General features: G+C 36.1%; 1 pseudogene; it reads left to right on the top strand.

The window, feature by feature from the left end:
• Window positions 1-15,602, top strand: part of LOC149533065 (beta-xylosidase/alpha-L-arabinofuranosidase 1 pseudogene) — a 39,775-nt pseudogene extending 24,173 nt beyond the window's left edge.
• The last annotated feature ends 5,696 nt before the right edge of the window (window positions 15,603-21,298 follow it).

Genomic DNA, 21,298 nt, shown 5'->3' with positions numbered 1-21,298 from the left:
TTTTTATACAACTGAACTTAACCACAAAAAAAAATTTGTTGTAATGGAAAACCCAAACCCTTGAAGCCATATTGTAACTTAGATGATGAAACACACATGAACAAATTTGAACAAGAGAAAACATCACTATCCTAATGCATAATGCATTCAATCTAATAGTGATAATGCTACCAAGATTATTAGCAAAGTATCTAGAGCATACCACATCACTTGTCTATTTGCCATGAAGATGTGGATCAAAAGTTCACTTTTCACACATTGATATTCAATCATTCCATAACTCTGAACTAACTACATTATAAACATGTTGTTAGCAACAAAATGTACATTAAGCATTTTCAACAAGCTATACAATACTACCAATGATGAAAAAGCTAACTAAAAAGTATATTGAATATTTGATGAAAGTAAAGCTATGTACAAAATCCAAATCAAAAGTAACTCAAGTTTCAAGTAGGTCAAATAAATATATTTTATATTTAATAAAAGATAGTCTACAAATAGAGATGGCCTAAAATGAATTGAGCCTAATGAGATGGCCTACATACTAGAATGATCTACATTCTCCCCATTTTTTATTTTTTTATTTTGCATGTAATTATAATGTAACCAATAAGGTGTCGAAGAAATTCTACATATAATTAGAATCTCAGTAACAAGACATACCCTGCTAATGGATCTTGAGGTCATTGCTATGCTAAGGCACAAGCGAAATAGACTTACCCTATGAATGAAAAAATGTTGTTTTGAAAGGTCTTCCAACCAATGTCCTAGTTGTGCTGAGGTGTGAAACCTGACCTTAGCTTCTCCTATTCCTTGTACAAGGAATAAAATAATAGTTCTTTCCTTGAATGAGTTTAAGTTGCCTCTTTGAAAGGACCTTAATTTTTGAATGTTGACAGTGATTCCAATTTCAAGTACTAAAAAGGCTAAATACACTATACTTGGTTATTACAATATTCTGAACAAGATTTTTCATTTTAACCTTGCACTCAAAAGTAAGTACCAAGTCTCCTTTCAATACTACTACCAACAATTCTACACATTTCCTTTGAAATGTTGGCATTTCAGCAGCCCCTAGAAATGGTTTCTTTTAACACACTACATAAGTTGTACACCAATGAATAGAAACCTGCTTGAACTGTAGAGAACATGGTAAATAGGTAGCAACTCTCCTCAAATTTAGTTGCTCAACTTGTGACTCAAATGTACTTCAAAAAAAAAAGTGTAGAATGACTCTTTATAGCCTTTAAAAAAAAAAGACCAAAGGAGAGACTCCAAAAAAAACCATCATTTTCTTGTTACAAGATAGTTATCACAAGTTAGTTATTAATGGGTGATGCATGAAATTGGGGCGCACTGTAAAACTTTAAAAGGTACATATGATCACCAATAAATATCAAGTGGTGCACTTTATTCATTTGGATAAATGTTGAAATAGAAAATGAAACTGACTTTCCATTACAATATACATTTTGTGAAAGTGATTAAAATTAAAAACAAAAGATAAGAGACAATTAGTTTGTCCAACATGTAGGTCTATTGGTTTGTGAACCAATTTGTGCAAATATGTAAATCTGCCAAATTGAGATGGTTGACTTTAGGCAAGGGGAAGATTGTTAAAGTTACTTGTCCTAAGAATGGAAGTGTTAATTACTCTCTTCTCTACCCCACTCTCCATCCTACAAAAACTACAATATTCAACCAAGTTTATAGAACAAAAGGATGTAGGGATACAACCCCAAGGATGCTCAAATTGTTCCCTGAATTTCACAACATGTAAGGGAATAGCTATTCTAATAGCTTATAAGCCAAATTTCTTAAACTACAAAAAATCCACTTAATTGGCAAGGGTGTTCCTCTCCCTTTTGTCTATTTAGGGGTTTCTAAATTGGGGCACATTGTAAGGCCAAACAAGATAAATATCATGACTAACAAATATTGAGTGGTGCATCTTATTCATTTGGGTAAATGTTGAGATAGTAAGTAAAATGAAATGAATTTTTCATTACAATATAACTTTTTTGTGTAAATGATCAAAATTAAACAAAGAAAAGAGGTCAATTTTTGCAACATGCAGGTCTACTAGATTGTGAACCAATTTGTGCAAACATGTAAGCATGCCAAAGCCAGATGATTGACTTTAGGAACTCATAAGGGGAATATTGTTGGAGTTAATAGTCCAACAAATGGGAAAATGAATTATTCTCCTCTCTATGCTATATTTTCCTTTTGTTGACTTAATGGTCAACAACTCCTTGGAGATTCCTAACATGGCTTAACAGCCTCTCATGGTTTGGGTTAAATCTTGCATTTGCATTGGGCATTGATAGTTTGAGTTTTTGGTGCAATGAAAAATTATTCCAATGATTCGTATTAATGCCTTGGGTCATGAGTTTGAGTCTCCTTTTAGTGGGTCTTGAAGGTAGAGTTAGTGTTGAGAGGGAGATTAGTGTTGAATCATTGGTCAACACCTTCTTGAAGATTTGTGACATGGCTTAATCGCCTCCCATGGATCAAGTTAAATCTAGCATTTGTATCGGGTAATGATAGTCTACTAAGTTGTAGTAGATCATTCACATTCACATTTTGGGACAACATTTCCAAAAGGTACTCGTACAAATTCTCAAATGTACTCATCTAATAAGTGCTCTAGGTGACCCTAACTTGCTACAAATCTTGTTAAGAACCAACAATTTATATCAAGCTTAGGTGAACATTTGATCCCTACTTAAGCTTTCATTGGTGTAGAAAAAAGTAGTTATCGTAAGCAAGACAAGATCCTTCTCTAAAATCTTTCAAATATAGAAAGCATCAAAGATGTGATCTAAGTCCTTAAATGTGCTACTGCAAAGTGCAAACCAAACTCTTAGAGAATCATGCATAGTAATATGACAACATAGAAAAATAATGATAGCAAACCAGATCAGGATGCCATACAAAGTAGCCATCACTTAAAATTTTCTAATAGTAGACCATATTGGGATGCAATAGTCACCAAAGTGTTTATAATGTTCAAAAATGTGTTTGAAATTAGTTGGGTATTTTGATACAAAAACATGAAAAACTAATTCCAAAATCAATCTCCTAAATACTGGATAGGCTAGAGAATTCATGCCAATGTGTGCAAGAATTAAAAAAAAAAGGAAATAATCTTAAATGCTAAATGATACATTTTCTAAGAAGATAAGCCCTTCATTAAAAACATACACAAGCTAATTCCAGAGGAAATAATCTAAATACTACATGGACTAAGGAAAATTCATGCTAATGTGCAGAACTGGTTAGAAAAAGAATCAACACCTAATTTTTTATAGATCTTGCTAATCCCAACATGCAACATTCAAAGTTATTGCTTACAAACATAATTTATAGTCAATTCAAGTGCAATTGTTGATGCTTTAAGAGCCATAATACCTCAATTGCATACAAACAAAATTTATAGTTAATTCAAGCACAATTGTTGATGCTTTAAGAGCCATAATACCTCAATTGCATAAATGTAAAAAGAAAACAAATGACAAAAATAGATATCTTTTCAACCTAAAAGGTTGAATAGTTCTAGTGTGTACTAAATTTTTATTTTTATTTCACATTAAAATCATTCATCCACTTGAGTTGACTATTAGGGAAGCAATAAAGATCTAACATCATACTTTCAATTTAATTAAAGCATGTAAGATAGATATCTTGGTGCAAAAAATAAAATAATCTTGATGAAAAAGCTATGAACATTTCAAGCATGGCTATTTAAAGTTTAAATAACATGGGATCCTTTCATAAAAGTACACAAAAAAGGATGATAAACATACATTCTAGAGATTTCATAAAAGTTTTTAAAAATGAAATAACTTGTTCTTCTCGCATTAATGATCTATAAGAGTGAGAATAATCTTTATTACAACTTCAAGAGTGAAGTTTAGGGAGGTTTATTTTGAAGGCTAGCCTAGGGTTATGTACCTAAAAGAGTTGCATACCTTTTGTTATGCACCTACTGTTTAGATCATAGTACCTGCTATTTGGATCAACAACCCTTGATAGAGATTAGTAGGTGAGTGGATATGCACAAAATATTAAAGATCATTTTGTTAAATTTTGATAGAATGTGTTGAAGATGACATTTTAAAGATACTTTTGGGTATCATTTAAGAGTTACATACCTACTGTTTGGATCATAGTACTTGCTATTTAAATCAAAAACCCTTGAGAGAGATTGATAGGTGAGTGTATATGCACAATATATTAGAGACCATTTTGTTAAATTTTTATAGAATGTTTTGAAGATGAAATTTTAAAGATACTTTTGGGTATCATTTTCAGCTAAAGACTTAAGGAAATCTTATATATGCCTTACCATTCAAGAACTAAGCTTTCTATTTCTGATACTATATATTTTTTCTCACTAGAATATGTAATGCCATCAATACCATATAGTGCATGTGATGTAGAGTGTCTACCAAAATTGTTCAATCTTTTAGGATCTATCTAATCCAAGTTTCATTTCATAATATTGAGAATATATTAGAGGATCTTCTATCAATAATAAATCCACTTCCTAATCATCTTTTCTTGGTATACAATAATCAAAAAACAATTAATCGACATCTATAAAGGCAATTTAATACCTCTAACAATCTTCCTCCAACCTTACCATTTAGTGTCCATTCATTAGATCTTCAACCAACATCCATTCAATAAATATGATCTACCTGTATACACACATATTATTAGCAACAATCAACCTTTTATCAACATCCTTAGTATTTTCACATTATCCCCTACACAGCAAAAATATATTTTCATTATCCATACCCTATCCTTATCCTTTAATACAAATACACTTAGTAATCATTTGTCTATCAAAATCCATCTTACATTACTCTTCCACCAAGCCTTGTATGTTTCTCACATCAACAACCACTTATTTATTGCACATATCAATATCTGTGAACAATCATTAGTCTCTGTTAGAATTATTTAGAATAACTGAGAGGGTGGGTGAATCAGTTATTCAAGGTCAAAATGCCCTAATAATACTTTTTCTTTAATTATAGTGAGCCCATAAACTTTTCATCAATCCAAACTTAAATCAATCATTTTAGCAAATTACAAAAAATCAATATGCAGGGATAAAACATGCAAGATCAACACATGACACAATGATTTACGTGGAAACCTAATTTGGGAAAAATCACCAATAACATGCTACTTAATTTTCATTCTTCTAAAGTGATGCCCTATTAAAAGCCTGCCCTATTAAAGGCTTACAACACACTATTAAATGTGACCTTGTTAGAGGATTTCACCATACTGTTAGGAATGGGCCTGGTCAAAGGACTTTTGAACATTCACTTGGAATGTCACCCTGTTAAAGCATTTATAACATGGCTATTAAACCAACCTTAGTTCATAGGATTTAAACTATCTGTTACAACTGTTAGAGAGTAACAATAATAGCTTTTTGATTTGATACAACTTACAACATATTTTGCATATTTTAGATCACATTTCAATTCAGTCCTTTTGCTTGTCTTTAATAACTTCAACTTTGATAGCTTGTCATCTCAAGATTCGTCTCCTTAAGTCTTCTTACTCATCATACCAATGCAACCATATATGTGGTCATCTGTTGAAGCAGACTATTTGTGCTCTCTTACTCCTTAGCACCTCCTTCAGCACTTTATGCTTTCATGCTTGGCCTCCTCTCTTCTGCTTCATGACCTTGTTACTCCTTAAATAGAAATCTTGATTGCTTTTGCCACTTGATTCTCCCTTTCCAACTTTAGGGTTTCAAATGGATTAGGTAGGATACAGTGTATCTACCCCATATCTTTCTCTTATCTAGAAACTTCGTCTAGAGTCTAGTTGTATTCTCCAAAAATGTTCTACATAGTTTTCTGTGCCACCAGCTTATCACTCTTATCTTCTATTTAATTCATAAAATTCTAGATAACAACCTTGTCGGTTTAGATCTGATGGATCTTCAATCTTAGAAATAATGCAGCAACTTGGCATTATTAGTTTACTGATGCTCGACACCTCTATGTTACTCGACACTTGTATCTTGCTCGGCACCTGAAGATCACTCAGCATCTGAAGATCACTCGGCATCTAAAGTTCACTCGGCACTTACTAAAGTTCACTTAGCACTTACTAAAGTTCACTCGGCATTGGAAGATCACTTGCTTGGCTTCAACTAGGAATCTATTCAGCACTTACTAGCTTGCTCAGCTCCCTCTCTAATAGACTTAGTTAGGCTTTACAAATGACTTAGCTAAAACCTTACATCTTTGATATGTTTCAATGTGTCCATTCTCTGTGTCTTAGAGTATGTCGTCAACACACTTTTTCATCAATGGCTTAGTTGATCCTTGTACTTCATTACAACATAATAACTTTAACCTTTCTCTAGGTGTACTAGTTACATCTTATTGATTGCCTCCTCCTTGTCAATCAACCAATTGATAGTATTTGGATCACTAAAGCAATTGTCATCCTTGCAAGTAGTAAGTTTGACATCAATAACAAAAAAATGATTGAGAACATTCTTTAAAAGTTCCATTACTTTTTATGTATGATCTCTTCAATCATTTCCAACAATCTCCCTCATGATCTTTTCAATCATTTCCAACAATCTCCCTCTTTAGCATTGATGGCAAACCAAACTGATCAATTGATCAACTTAGTTACCACCAAGATTGTATATGTTGTCTACTACTTTCTTGACTGCTGCATCCTTACTACTGATCTCATATATCTCCCTCTTTCATATATATCTGCCTCTTGTTTTGTATTGATTAGTTTTCTGCATATTTCTCCTTCTTTGACATAAATGCCAAAGATGTAGCATCTTTAATATGCACAATATAAGCTTTGCCTATGATTTCTTCTCCCTCTATCACCATGCTTGTGACTAATTTGGAGTTTTTGCTCCTGCTGTCATCCTCTGCATCATTTTTTAGATATTTCAATGATTTATTCCTATTGATGCAGGGCAGCTTCCTTGTTGTTTTACACTACTTAAGTTAGGGGCATTACCCCCAACTTGCCTCTAAGATATTCATAAGCATCCTTAGGAAATGGTTTGGTGAAGATATTTGTAGTTTTTTCCTTTTTATGAATGTATTCCAACTTCACTTGTTTTTCTTCTACCAATTCTCTGACATAGTGATACTTGATTGCAATATGCTTGGTTTTTGCATGCATTACTAGATTTTTGGATATGTTTATAGCACTTGTATTATCACAATACAATATCATAGGTTTAGTTACCTCTTCTTTCATTCCTTTCAATAGATGTGTGAGCCATACAATGTTTATGCAATTGACTATTGCTGCCACATATTCTGATTCTGCAGTGGACTTGGATGTGCATGTTTGTTTCTTGCTAGTCCAAGTAACTAGCCTTTTACCTAAAAATAATGCACCTCCACTTGTGCTTTTTCTGTCATCAATGTTGACTCCCCAATCTACATCTGTATATGCATTGAGCTCAAACTTCTCATTCTTTTTGTAATATAGACCAAAGTTATCAGTTCCTTTGAGATACCTCATTATTCTTTTTATTGGTATGAGATAATTTTCTTTGGGATTAGCAGAGAATCTAGCCACTATTCCAATTGCTAATGCTATGTCTGGTCTACTATGTACAACATATTGTAGTTTTCCAATCATGGATTTGTACATTATTTGATTGACTTCAGTTGATACATCATTTTTGGATAGCTTATTTCCTATTTCCATTGGTGTGCTGACTAGTTTGGACTCCTCCAATCCAAACGTTTTAAGTATCTCTTTGATGTACTTTGATTGTGTCAAAAATATACCATATTTTAGTTGATGTACTTGCAATCCAACAAAAAATTTGATCTCACCAAACATAGACATCTCAAACTCATGTTTCATTTTATCAGCAAAGCCTCTGCAAAGCACTTCCTTTCCTCCAAAAATTGTCATCCACAAAGATTTCAGATACAATAATATCCTTACCTTCTTCTGATTTGATGTACATGTTGTTATTATCATCAGTTCTTTCAAATCCTATTTGCACTAGATAATTGTGAAGTCTCTCATACCATGCTCTGGGTGCTTGTTTCAGACCATAGAGTGCTTTATGTAATTTACAAACCATATCCCTATTGTTCTCATCAACAAATCCCTCTAGTTGTTCAATATAGACTTCTTCTTCTAGTATACCATTTTAAAAAGTAGACTTTACATCCATCTGATAGACTTTAAAACCTTTATATGCAGCATATGCAAGTAAAGTTCTTACTCCTTCCATTCTAGCAACAGGGGTGAATGTTTCCCCATAGTCTAATCCTTCTTCTTAAGCATAACCCTTGCATACTAGTCTAGCTTTGTTTCTAGTAATCTTTCCATTCTCATCTAACTTGTTTCTGAATACCCACTTGGTGCCAATCACATTCTTGTCAACTAGTTTGGGATCTTAAACTCCAGGTTTTGTTCTTCTTTATTTGATCAATCTCTTCTTCCATAGCTTTATACCAGTCATCATCTTGTAATGGACCATATACTATCTTAGGTTCAGATTTGCTGATCAGATATGATTTATGTTTTATTCTATTCCTTGTCATTGGTCTTACATCTTTTTCACCAATTATCTATTCAGCAAGTTGATGTCTTTTTACATATTTGGATAATCTTGGTTTTGTCCTTGTTTCCATGTTTGATATTTCAGATTCAGGGTCACTATGCACTAAGCTATCAGGTTGTTCTTCATCTCTTTCATGTGTACTGACTTTAGGATCTTCATTTTGCAACTCAGCTTTTGAATGTAACTCAACATTCACTTCTTGTGACTCGGCTAAAACTGAAATTTGTTGTTGAATCCCAATTTAATTGACAACTTCCTCGTCAGTAGGAATTCTTTCATAAGAATACACAAAAGTTTTGTATTTGTCTATTCTCTTTGGTTCTTCAGGTTGGACTTCTATATGCTCATCAAAGTTTACATTTTCACTTTCCACAATTTTGTTAGTGTTAGTATTCAAACACTTATATGCTTTACTTCTAGTGGAGTAACCAAGGAATATGCCTTCATCACTTTTTGCATCAAATTTTCCATTTCTAGCATCTTTAAGGATAAAGCATTTGCAACCAAATACTTTGAAATGTTTTACATTGGGCGAGTGACCATACCATAATTCAAAAGGTGTTGCACTTGTACCTTTCTTGACTTGTACTCAGCTCAGTGTATGAACAGCTACACTTACAACTTCTTTCTAGTATTTTAGAGCAACAGTCTTTTCCATCATTAATGTTCTGGCACAGTTAATCATAGATCTATTTCTTCTCTCAGCAATTCCATTTTGTGGGGGAGTTCTAGGAGCTGACATTTGCCTTTTGATTCCTTTGTCATTACAAAATATTTCAAATTCTTTTGATGTGAATTCACCACCTCTGTTTGATCTTAGGCATTTCAAACTCTTTTGTATTTCCTTTTCAACTCTAGCCACATACCACTTAAACATTTGAAAAGCATGAAATTTTTGCTTTAAGAACATAATAGTCATCATCCTGGAATAGTCATCAACAAAAAACATTATGTATTTATCTCCTTTATAGCTTTGTACTTCCGTTGGACCACATAAGTCAGTATGAACTAACTCAAGTACTTCTTTAGATGTATAGTTTTCTCTTTTGAAACTTGATTTTTTCATCTTTCCTAGCTAACATTGTTTGCACATGATATTGTCAGGTTTTTTCAATTTAGGTAAACCTGTGACTTTCTTCATTTTATTGATATTGACCAGATTGTCAAAGTTGACATGACATAGCCTTCTATGCCATAACCATTCATCATCAAATTTTGTAGCAAAACAAGAAACATCATCCATATCAAGCTAAAACAGATTACTTCTTATTTGATCTCCTTTTCCTCTCAATTTACCATCAGTACCATAGATTTTTGCAGTTTTGTTTCCAAATTCTACTTTGCATCCTACATTGCCTAACTGTGAGACACTCAGCAAATTGTAGTTTAATCCTTCAACATAGTATGCATTATCACATGAAATTTGTTCTGTGAGCTTAATGGAGCCTTTTTATTTTATTTCACATAGAGCATCATTACCAAATCTAACACTATTTCCATCATACTGAGTAAAGTTAAAAAAACTTACTTTTGTCTCCTGTCATGTGATGTGAGAATCCACTGTCTATGATCCATCTGTCATTCTTGTTCATACATTTTACCAGTGCTATAGGTTCTTCTTCATCAGATTGGTCCTTCATGGCTACATAAACAACTTCATCATCATGACCATCAGAATTCTCTTCAACAATATAACACTTCTTGCATTTGTCTTTGTAATCTCTCTTATCATCTTCTCTTCTATATTTGTACTTGTTGCCTTCTTTATAATCCTTTTTCTGTGTACACCTTGCAGTAATATGTCCTACTTCATTGCAATTGAAACAAATGATAGGCATCTTACCTTTGAATTTTTCTTTTCCTCTGTGAAATCTTCTAGCTAGCAATGCTTCCAATTGTTCCACATCTTCCTCATCAGTGCTATTGTCACTGGATACATATTTCATTTTTCTTCGTTTCTTTGATTTCACCTATTTAGCATCTTTTAGTGACAGCTTGGCCTTGAAAGTAGATTCAACATTCTTAGTTCTGTAGTTATCAAAGTTGGATAACTCAAATGTAGTTAGTCTACCCACTATACCTTCAAAACTTAGATTGTTTCCTGGTACACATCTTAGTTCTTGTATTGCTGATACTCTAATAGCATAGATAGGGAGCAAGGTTCTTAAGAAATTACTATTAATAGTATCTTCATCCAATTGACCACTCAAACATCTTATTGCACTTACCACTTCCTTTATTCTAGTGCCATACTGAGTAGCATTCTCGCTTTCCTCCATTTTCATATCATCAAACTTTCCTCTGAGGCTTTCTCTTTTTGCTCTTTGGACATTCTGATCTCCTCCATAAATGTTTGATAGGGCCTTTGACATCTTGAATGTAGTGTCACATCCTTTGACATCATCAAATTTAGTATAGTTGAGTGCAGAAGCAATCTCCAGCATTGTCTGATTGTGTTCCTATTTGTTTTTCAAATCTTCTATAGTAAGAGTACCAGTTAGATCAACATGTTTAGTAACAATTGAATTTTGGGCATAATCTCCTATGGATCCAAGATGTAGCTTAATCAAACTTTTTCATGCAACAAAGTTGTCTTTTTTGAGCTTGGGAACTTCTCTCTTAGGTATTTTGATCTTTTCTGCTTATAGTCCCTTTAAATTGAATCAATAGTTTGGCTCTGATACTAATTGTTAGAATTATTTAGAATAACTTAGAGGGGGGGTGAATCAGTTATTCAAGGTCTAAATGCCCTAATAATACTTTTTCTCTAATTATAGTGAGCCTATAAACTTTTCATCCATCCAAACTTAAATCAATCATTTTAGCAAATTACATCAAATCAATATGCAGGGATAAAATATGCAAGATCAACACATGACACAGTGATTTACATGGAAACCCAATTTGGGAAAAACCACCAATAACATGCTACTTAATTTTCACTCTTCTAAAGTGATGCCCTGTTAAAAGCCTGCCCTGTTAAAGGCTTACAAAAAACTGTTAAATGTAACCTTGTTAGAGGATTTCACCATACTGTTAGGAATGGGCTTAGTCAAAGGACTTTTGAACATTCACTTAGAATGTCATCCTATTAAAGGATTTATAACATGGCTATTAAACCAACCTAAGTTCATAGGATTTAAACTATCTATTACAACTGTTAGAGAGTAACAGTAATAGCTTTTTGATCTAATACAACTTACAACATATTTTGCAGATTTCATATCACATTTCAGTTCAGTCCTTTTGTTTGGCTTTAATCACTTAAGCTTTGATAGCTTATCATCTCAAGCTTTGTCTCCTTAAGTCTTCTTACTCATCATACCAATGCAACCATATTTGTAGTCATTTGTTGAAGCAAAGTATCTGTGTTGTCTTACTCCTTAGCACCTCCTTCAACACTTTATGCTTTCATGCTTGGCCTCCTCTCTTCTACTTCATGACCTTGTTACTCCTTAAATAGAAATTTGGATTGCTTTTTTTGCTCGATTCTCCCTCTCCAACTTTAGGGTTTCAAATGGATTAGGTAGGATACAGTGTATCTATCCCATATCTTGTTCTTATCTAAAAAATTTGTCTAGAGTCTAGTTGTATTCTCCAAAAATGTTCTACATGGTGTTTTATGCCACCAGCTCATCACTCTTGTCTTCTATTTAATTCATAGAATTCTAGATAACAACCTTGTCGGCTTAGATCTGATGAATCTTCGATCTTAGAAATAATGCAGCAACTTGGCATTATTGGTTTATTAATGCTCGACACCTCAGTGTTACTTGACACTTGTATCCTACTCGACACCTGAAGATCACTCGACATCTGAAGTTCACTTGGCATCTAAAGTTCACTCGATACTTACTGAAGTTCACTCACCACTTACTGAAGTTCACTTGGCACTTACTGAAGTTCATTCGAAATCTGAAGATCACTTTCTCAGCTTCAACTAGGAATCTCTTTGGCACTTACTAGCTTTCTCGGCTCCCTCTCTAATAGACTTACTTAGGCTTTACAAATGACTTAGCTAAAACCTTACATCTTTGATATGTTTCAATTTTCCCATTCTCTATGTCTTAGAGTATCTCGTCAATACACTTTTTCATCAATGGCTTAGCTAATCCTTTTACTTCATTACAACATCATAACTTCAACATTTCTCTAGGTGTACTAGTTATATCTTATTGATTTCCTCCTCCTTGTCAATCAACCAATTGATAGTATTTGGATCACTAAAGCAATTGTCATTCCTGAAAGTAGCAAGTTTGAAATCAATGACAAAACAATGATTGAGAACATTCTTTACCATTCCCATTACTTTTTATGTATGATCTCTTTAATCATTTCAAACAATCTCCCTCATGATCTTTTCAATCAATTCCAACGGTCTCATCTACAAATATTGACCAAAATCATGAGAGTAGAGTTCTTAGATATTCTTCAATCATAAGACACATGCATAATAGAATCCTACAATAGTGATAGCCAAGAAGAAACAATTTTTGGTTCTAATAGTATAATCAATAAAGTCTTCAATCACTTATGTTATGTTCTGTTATGTAAAGATCTTGTGTAATTTCTTATGTGAGGAGTATTCATCTCCTTTGTTTAATATTAAATGTCTCAATCAATTTTAGCATTTGAATACAAATAGTATAGTCATACTTTAGTTTTTCATATGTTTAGGTAAGGAGGGAGTTTCAACTTGTGTATTCAGGATTACGAAAACCAAAATCTTTGCTTCTTCTAGGTAATACAATTGATTCAATATTGTCTAATGTCTGGTGCATGAATTTGGATGAGATCTCTTTAGTTGTATAAATAGGATGCTTACTATCATATAGAACAGACTATAGAAGCGAGATCCTTATGGAAGGATGGATTGTCCCTAAGTAGTCTCACAAAGTTCATTAAGGAAGTTCAACAAAGGAGAAATGTGATCTGTATGCACAAATGAAAAATGAGCACATTCTTCTTCCACTTTTGATGTTTACAATGATTACTTGTGAGGAACAAGGGATAACTAGTTGGTAGAAATCTGATCCTTGTAGTAGCCAAGGAGCTTTCTCCAAACATCTTAGGACTGCCACAATTGTATTAGTAGGTTTAATAGAACTAGCTCTACAAATAATTGATCCACCTTGTCTTAAGTTCTCCTACTCTACACACGTTTTTCTTCTCCTTGGAGCTTTTTTCTGATATTTTGCACTGTAGACACCTAAATTTGATTACACTGCTTTGGTAATCTAATTTAGCCATCTCTAAAGGCATCATTAATTAAATTCTTATTTAATTAATCCTTTGCCATCCCTAGTTGATTAATTTAATTAATCATCTATAGTCCTAATTGATAAATCAAATAATCTATTATTTATCAATTAAATCCTTTTCTCCTATCTAATTTCAAAAATCCCCATTTATTAAATAAATCTATTTGATAAATGAAATCCTCAAAATCCAAAAACCCCTAACCTATCTCTAATCCTCCATTTAGCCTAATCCACCCCATCCACCCATACTAACCAAGCTTAGCCACTAATTCACCCACCCTCATTAATGCCATCCACTTGCACATCTCTAACATCTCTAATATAATCCTAAACCCAAGCCTAATCCACCCCCTAATGTTGTCACATTCCTTAAACAAGTTTAAGACTTTCCTAATCCAAACCAAAGTCTCCCCTCAAAAATCCCAACCACCAAGTCATGAGTGCTCTTACAAACCATAAAAGACTCTTACAAGCCCACTCATGACTCTTACATCCATCTTCCACACTCTTCCCTCTTCCACACTCATTCCTCTTACATCCCTCTTACATACTCAACCCCACTCATCATGCCTTTAACCAACCCTTTACCCTACCCTCTCACACTCATCCTCCTTGTGACAAGTGTCACCTTCCCATTGGTGCTAAACAAGCACAATCCATGTGCTCTCCTTTGATTGCATCCTAGCCCTCCTTAAGCCTTCATCCATCCTTGCATCTAAGCCCTCCATCCCTCTACCCCTTAGCCTATAAATTGAATCTCATCCCAAGCCATTTAATCAACAATCTTGGAGCTAAAATTACCATTCCCTTTTGAGAGCCAAAAGCCATACCCATACCCTTATAATGCCAAATTGAGAGCTCACAAAGCTACCAATTTGCTATTATCCATCTCCACCATTGAAGCAACTTTGAGCATTTGAGCATACATCCTCAATTTACATATAGGCACATCTCAAAAACAAGAGAACAAATCTCATTGAGAGAGTCTATCCATGGCTCACATTCTCATTGGAGTTTGTCTTCTCTTTGTCTCTCTTATATGTTATGTTAGTTTAATGTGTAAATGCTTTCATCAGATTAGTATTTCTAGCACATTAGATTAGTGTATACATTTTGGCATGCTCGGTGGGACCCCACTATGGGTCATTTAATCATCCATTTTCATCTATATGTTGTTTTTTCTAACCATCTAATGATTGTTGTTGTTTGAGTGTGTTGTAGGGTGTTTTGCTTATTTTTGCAGGTTAAAGAACGCACTTAGGAAGAAGAGATACCCTCAAAAATCCAAAAATAGCCAAGAAAACAAAAAATTTTGAAAAAAACCTGCGTCCGTCGGTTCACTTCGTGCAGTGTCGTCTTCGCAGTTTGGCGTCTTCGCCTGTCGTCTCTAGAAAATTGTCGTCTACACAAACTCAATCGTTGTCTCTGCAAGCTCAATCATCGTCTACGAAAGATAAACTATCGTTTACACCTGCACAACCGTCGTCTTTGCCTGCACAACCGTCGTTTGCGAATTCTGGCGTCTTCGCCTGTCAAACTATCGTCTCTGCTGCCGCAATCTGCCAACTATTGTCTCTGACACCGCCAGCTACTTTCTTCATCAAACTGTCGTCTGTGCATATTGGCGTCTATGCCTGTTGTATTATTTTTTAGGATTTGTCGCCTAATTTTTGGCTTTTTTGTCTTATTGCAGGTTGGAGCAACGAACTAATCATGTTTCTTAGGTTTTCCTTGAAATGAACTTGAATGTTTAAGCCTTTTTCTTTGAATGAATGTTGTTCAAAAACACACTCTTGAATGCCATGGATAAAAATCAGCCTTTTATTGGAATGCATGCTTAAAACAAAAAAATTCAATCTTGAATGCAAAGAATCAATGAATCAATGCAATATCTCACACTTCCAATTTGTGCTTAAAACACTCTAACACAATCTTGAATGCCTAACAATCAACGAACATTGCACAATTTTTTGACGCATCTCAATGACGCTCGCTTTTCTTACATTGACGAATTCTCAATTTCCATTATGTTGACGACGCTGTCAAGTTGGAATGAACATTGTATGTCATAATCATGAGTGTCTTCAATCATAGCTTACAAAATCTAAATCATCAATTGGAAAAGAACTCTGCTTTTTAGGCCAAGGTCATCCAAGTCTTCTCTCCCCTTGTCGTCTTTCGAGGCCATCTTGGGTGCATAACATTAGGATCCAAAACCTTGTTTCTTTTTAAGAGGCCTGCTTGGGGATATTATCACCCCTTGGGACGACCTCAACTCCAACGTCCCGGCGGAGTATAAAGATTGGGAGGTGAATCGAAAGACACCTCTCTTGGAATCAAGATTTTTTCACTCGGGCTAAGCCTCAAGGAACTTTATACCCTTGAGAAGTGAAAGAGGAGAAGTGGGTTACCGCTCCTCTCGGCTGTTTGACATCTTTTTGATTTCATCTATAGATATGGGTCTCACGTACCTTGCGTATATCGAGGACTCCCTAGCTAAACCAAATTTCATCCTTGTAAAAATCTTCCTAGGATGTTGGTGTGTTTGACGTGCTTGCTCCAAAATTTTGTCTGCTTGTTTGTTCATAGCCTTTGAATGAATGTTTGCCAACTTTGGTCAAAATCCCAAAAAAGCAGAAATCTCCCAGCTCAAGGCATACTTAGCATAGTCATTGCCTGATCCAAGCTCCCTTAGTTCTTTGCTTTAGAACAATCCAAAATCCAAAGTCCATCCAAATCATCCCCCCCAGCCAACTAGCAACCCAATCCAAAATCACACCCAAGCCTTTAAAGAGTTGTTGTCACTCTGCCAGAATTTTCTATCCAATCAATCCTACCAATCAACCAATCTCACCAAAGTTATCCCTCTGATAGAGCATTGTCTAGGGTAACCCAACTTTGTCACTTGTATCCCTCATCACCTTGAGCTAAAGGTTGGGATCCACAAGCGGTCAATCTCATGTCATGCCCATAGGATCATTAGTCTATCCTTAAGTTGACACAATCTCCACCAATCTTGCGCATAGGAAAGAAAAACTCTCACCTTTTGACAGCATACCCTTGAAAGTCTTCCATCCATAGGGAAGCCAAAAATCCCCAGCCAATCCTCCTTAGGTCTGTCATACAGCTTTGACTCTCCCTAGAAAATCTTTCATCAGCCAATCCAAAATTTGAGCTTAATCCAAATCCAACCATGAGCTTCCGTGTTCATCCATATGCAAGACCCCATCCCCATCAAACTCATCGTCAAAGCATGAAGTACCAATCCTATCATGATATATTCGGTCGTATTGTCCTAGCTCCTGCCACCTCCTATTCCAATGATGATGAAGATCTTGTTGACTATGAAGGGTATCTTGAGAGCCTTAGAAACACTCCACCAAGCATTCCCCAAAATCCAAGAGTTATTCCAAACTATCTAGTCATGCCATCTGATATCCCAGCTTCTCCTCCATCACCCAATCAACCAAACTTCCAATCTTCCACCCCCATCACACTAGCTATTTCTATCAATTCACCTCCACCTCCGACACACAAGTCTCCAAGGAATCTCCCACAGAAAATACAAGAAAAATAGCCTCTAGCAGTCGATAAGCCATGTCATCTAATCCAACCATGTGAAGTAGTCAGTGATGAAGCTTCCCCATCTATAATATCACCTCCATCTCCTATTGCTATCATCCCCATACAATCCATCAAACTGCTTAAAATCCTTCCAATTCCCACAAGCATCAAAATCCCACCACCTGTCAAATCCTTTCAAATCCTATCCACATCCCCTCCAAGCATTTTCCAAATCTCCCATAATGACCCCTATGCATCCATCTTCTACTCACCCATCTCCACTACCGAATCTCCCATCTATCCATCCATTGCCTTTGAAAAATCCATCCCTTCACCTCCTATCACACCATCCATCCCAATCCAATCCTATCAAGATCCTGTCTAAAAGCATGTTGACATCCCCCAAAGCATAAACGAAGATATCATCGTACCATGTCTTCCATCCATAGTGCAGTCACCATCCCCTCCATCTCCAAAATCTCAAGCCATACCTCCTCTACTGAAGGATATCTTTTCATCCCATCCACTAAACCAAGATCCTATCCTACCATCTCCTCCGCTCCATGCTTCCATCTTACCACCTATCCAAGCTATTCCACCATCTATAATCTACCCTCTTGGTTTACTTACATTCATCCATGGTGGCCTTCTATCAGCAGAAGAATTAAGAACAGTATCTCCCTATTACAGTACATCTGATAAAGCACTTCCACCATTTTTTGCAAGCAAAAAGTATCCTCAGCTAGTTCTAATGCTCAATCGATGGCATTATCAAGGTTAAGGTTTAGGACCACAAGATCAAGGAATTAGAAAGCCTATTATTGCGCAAAAGAATCCAAGATTTCATGGTCTCGGATATGTATCCAAAGGCTCACCATCTAAAAGTGTTGGTACACCCCACCCCCAAACCAAACCTATCTCCAAACCCACCATGCCAGCCTCCCATCACTCCTTCAAGAAATCTTATGTCATCCCCCCTCCACCATCCTTGCAACCCAAAACAACTTACCATATCCCCCCTTCATCCGCTAAATCCATTTTGGGTCCCTATGTCCCAAAATCTACCATCCTCCATCCTCCTATCAACCATCATTCAAATCCTATTCCATCCTTTCCTATGCAAGATCAACAAAGGCACATATTAGGGCACACCATCCATCATCATCCCCCTACATGCTCTTCCATATCCTCTTCATCTCACAAAGCTTCTCCTAACCATCTTCCCAAAGCTTACCATAGCAATGTAAATGCCAACTTCAAAATGCATAAAGCTAAAAATCCACATCCTAGGCAATCATATGTCTATTTTAAAAGACATACTCCAAAAAGGCAAAATCCAATCAAAGAATGCAAAACAATGCAAAAGCCTATGAAACAAAAATCCAAAACCATGTGGATCCCAAAGAAAAAAGTTGAAACCCAATGCATAATGGCATCCACCATTGCTAATCCTCCATCCAGTGACTCATGTCCCCCATCTCCTAACTCCATCTTGGGTGCCTATATCCCCAAGCGCGCTCCCAAAAATCCACCATCAAGCCCACATCTACCATCTATCCCCCATATGCTCTTTTCACACCTATCCCAACATGTGCCAATGTTGATCCTGCAAGCATCCCCATCTCATGCTCCTTTCCAGCCTTTTCATCCCTCCATCTTCTACCACCAATCCCATCTGATCCAATCTATTGCATAAATCACACATCCGGTGTACCAACAACTAGCAACAAAATTGAACATTCCAACAGCTAGTGAAAAATCCCAAAAATAGTTGAAGAAAGCCAAAATCCTTCTAGCTAAGTCCAAAGTCAAAAAGTCAAAAAAAAATAATAAAGAAAAATAAAGCATCCACTGGTGAAAAATTGGCAATTCAAGCGCCTTAGACAAGTACCATGATGAAAACTTGGCAAACAAGTGTCATGCGTAATCTAGCCTTCCCCAGCTTAGCCTATCACCCTCATGCTTTTGGTCATCTCTTGACATCCAACTCCATCTCCCAATCTATCCACCTACCCTCCACCCTCCAACTTCCATCTCACACCATCCACTTATCTCCTGCAACTTCAGCCAACCATCATAGCTATCATCCATCTCCCTAGCATCTTCAGGTTTTCCATCCTAGCTTCAATCCTATCACATCCATTGTAAGACCTCCTTCCACATGTCATATTATGACTAGGGGCATTGTATTCCTTGGAGATCTTGTCTTGTCCATCCTCCCTTGTCATTGGTATCTAGCTCTAGGCTATCCTCATGCAAACCCAATGTCATCTCTTTATATCCATCATAATCCTAGCTATCTACCATCCTATCTAGCCATCTCATCCTGCTCCTCTATCTATCCTTGGTCACACATCTATCATCTACATTGGGATGCATCCTCCCCAAATCCATATCTTCTTCTATCACCCCATCCTTAGCTTTTGCATCTTGCATAGCATCGAACCATCCCGCTATCCTATCATCTTGAGCTTTTGCCTACTTGTAACTATCTTGGTTAGCTTCAGCTTGTAAATATCTTGGTCCGTCAGCTTGTGCATCCTCTTTAGCTTAGTACCATTGTATCTATCTAGCGTTCATGTTAGTTTGTCCTTGGTCAACATCTTGTACACATTGCACATCTTGGTTAGCTATTCCAATGCATCCTTTAGCTAGATCTCCTATCACCAAAGTGTTATCCTTCTTAGTTCAGCTTGCCAGACGCATCACTCATCCAAATCCACTAGCTTGAGTGCTCTCCAATAGGTCCTTGCAGGATATAGCTTTCCTCATGTCTGATCTTGGTTCGTTAGTACCTCGTCCTACCCATCTCGTTGGCAAATGATTCTCTTTTGGATTCTCGCTTTCTTTTGATTTGGGATCTTCCCTTCTGGGTCTTGAAATATCTTTTCCAAGAAATCTCCTTGTTCCCTCCTCAAGGTTACCATGATCTTCCATATCATGGTATGCTGAAAATGGGGCAATTAGAGTGTAAGGTCTTGATCAGGTCTATTGCTTTTTTCTTTTTTCTTCTTGTGGGTTACCTAGTGTCGTTTCCACACTGCTTCCTTTGGGATTCATGTGTGATACTGGAGCAATCCTTATGTGTTTGTTTCGAGTCAGTTCGTCAGTCCTCTAGACGGTTAGTGAAAAGGCCTTGATGTTCTTGGTAACCTTGGTAATTAACCAACAATCCTATAGCAAATCTAGTGCTCAACTACATGGTGGTACTTCTCTTTGAAGTATCCCCCCCGCTCAAAAAGCTTCAATGGATTCCCTTCATCTCCATTATCCCCCATCCATATCCTGCATCTCTCGCTCCTACCCCAGCTTATGCATCAGTATCTCTTTGAATCACTCCTCATGCTTAGCTTTAGGGATCCACAATCCTAGTCTTAGGGATCCACCAATCAAATCAATCCACCAAGCCTCATCTTTCGAGATCCATAATCCTAGTCCTAGGGATCTCCGAAACCCATCTTCTGCCAATCTGACTCTTTGAAATCCTATTGCATCAGCTTTATCATTCTATCTCCCTACCACAGATTCCTTTTATAGCGCTCCGCTCCTCCATCCCCCCCCCCCCCCCCCAATCCTGGAAAGTCTTAAGCTTGCTTTACTCTTGTGCATCTGATTCTCCTTTATCATTCTCCCATAGTACGAGTTTGAGCTAATTCAACCCCTTCTCTTTGCCAACTTGTGTCTTAGCTCATTTCAATTTCTTGTACTTTTCAAGAAGTCATCAAGCCTCATTTCTCTCCCCGCCGCCTTCTTGAGGGGGCATCATCTAAGTCTAGTCTCTCCTCTTCTTATCCGAGACTGGGGCAACCTTGTTGCTAAAACATCTTCTTTGTGTCGTCTTCATTCGAACTTCTTT

Source organism: Cupressus sempervirens, chromosome 10 (assembly GCF_028749045.1).
Source record: "Cupressus sempervirens isolate cs-2001-9-10 chromosome 10, ASM2874904v1, whole genome shotgun sequence".
Lineage (NCBI taxonomy): Eukaryota > Viridiplantae > Streptophyta > Pinopsida > Cupressales > Cupressaceae > Cupressus > Cupressus sempervirens.
The sequence above is the reverse complement of the archived record's forward strand: the minus strand, read 5'-3'. Positions and strand labels throughout refer to the sequence as shown.